We start from the raw sequence: 1,922 nt of genomic DNA, 5'->3' as shown, positions 1-1,922 counted from the left end.
AATGTTCAGGAGAATAGTTTCATGAGAATGGAAATATTCCCCTAAAAAGCTGAAGATGGCGTTCAAAGGAGTGACTCTTTTGCACCAAAAGCAAAGGTGTTGGTGATCAAGAGTAAGACTGGATTTGGAGAGGAACACAAATGGACAATATGGGGCACTTATTTTTGAGCTTCTGTTTCAAGGGGTCAGAATGAAATTTTGCCTGAGAAAAGAAGAATTATATCTGGACTTCCGGGAGTAAAGCAACTGGGTTCATCTTATACTGAAATAAGAGCAGATGTGACTAGAAAGAGTGTATAAAAAAGCCTCGTGGTAGGTGGTGTAGAAATGACCGGTTTTGTGAAAGGAATGGACCATCAAATTTTAACAGAGGGATTTTGAATTCTCTATCTGCTCTATGTCTTGGCAATGACCTCCCTAGGTCCTCTCACTTACACTGATGTGGAATGTATTGTCCCTCATTACACTTTGGATCAGATACCTGAGGATTCTTCAACTGTCTGAATATCAGTTTTCAGTTGTCTGCACATCAGGTATTTTTCCACTGAGAACATAGTAATCTGTCTCCTCCCTCAACTCCATAGAAACGAATTAGTGACTGTGGGGTCTGACATGGTTACATTTAAAATTAACATGCTTTTTGTGTTACCTGGATTTAACTCCTTAAAAAGAAAGTAACCAGTGTTTTCGCTTGGTCTGACATTATTCTAAAGACTAAGGATTTGATCCCTTCTCTAATTCTTTCTCTTTTCCTATCCAGCAAATGCATTGATTATCCTTCACACCTCATGTGTGACAGACATCTCTTGGGTGACCCGGCTCCTAATTATAGAATTCCTCTCTTTGGAATCCTTGATCCATAAGGCCAAAGTGACAGACCCTCAGCTGCCATGTTGTTCAAAATAACTCAACTCATTTGACTAATGTACTTTCCAAAGCATGTTTCTGAGTAAAACAGGATCTTTTTTTCCCCCTATTTTCTGGATTTGGAATCTAGCATGAGAGAAGGTTGGTTCTTCTCAATGTGGCTGGAGGGCTGACATCTGAATCTAGAATCATCTGCTACTATGAAATCTAAGAAATAGAGGAGAGGGGGCAGGCTTGCCTGCACGGCCGGGCTGGGGACCTGCGTCCCCCGGCGAGCAAGGCTGACTCCTTCGGCTTCATGAGACCCCAGGCTTGGTGAGACCCCAAGCCGGGACGCCAGACCCCTCCAGAATGAAGGTCTTCCTGCCCGTGCTGCTGGCTGCCCTCCTGGGTGTGGAGCGAGCCCACTCCCTGGTGTGCTTCTCTTGCGTGAATAAGGACAGCAACTGGTACTGCCTGAAGCCCACCGTCCGCTCCGATACGGACAGCTACTGTGTGACCATCTCTGCATCCGCTGGCGTCGGGAACGTGGTGGACTTGGGCTACACCCTGAACAAGGGCTGCTCCCGGATCTGCCCCATCCCGAGCGTCGACCTCTGCGTGGCGTCCGTGGGCAGCCGCTGCTGCCAGAGCTTCCCGTGCAACGTCAGTGCGGCCGACGGCGGGCTGCGGGCCAGCGTCACCGTGCTGGGCCTCGGGCTCCCGCTCAGCCTGCTGTCGGCTCTGCTGCGATTTGGCCCCTGACCGCCGAGACCCTGTGCCCGGCCCAGACTCCCAAAGCTCAGGAAGGAAGGAAAGCCCAGCCCCTCCGAGACGCAAGAGGATCTCGAAGCCTCCTCCTCTGATTCCTCACCCTGCTGAGCGCCCCCTCTAGGCCCTGGGGCCCCCTAGGCCCCCCCCTGCCCCCTGCACCCACACCCCTGCCAGCTACCCTTACTTCCCGGACAGCCTTCCAGGGGGAACCTGGGAACGGAGCCTGAGGGTCCCGGAGTCAGAACTGAGTCCCAGGGACGTGCTGGGAGGGACACGTGGTCCCAGGTCTGCCGCTGTGCAGG

At 51.5% G+C, this 1,922-nt stretch overlaps 1 pseudogene; it reads left to right on the top strand.

The window, feature by feature from the left end:
• Positions 1-1,203: 1,203 nt before the first annotated feature.
• On the top strand, positions 1,204-1,611 carry LOC137768213 (lymphocyte antigen 6E pseudogene; annotated as a pseudogene).
• The last annotated feature ends 311 nt before the right edge of the window (positions 1,612-1,922 follow it).

The sequence above is a fragment of the Eschrichtius robustus genome, chromosome 8, assembly GCF_028021215.1.
Source record: "Eschrichtius robustus isolate mEscRob2 chromosome 8, mEscRob2.pri, whole genome shotgun sequence".
NCBI lineage: Eukaryota > Metazoa > Chordata > Mammalia > Artiodactyla > Eschrichtiidae > Eschrichtius > Eschrichtius robustus.
The sequence above is the reverse complement of the archived record's forward strand: the minus strand, read 5'-3'. Positions and strand labels throughout refer to the sequence as shown.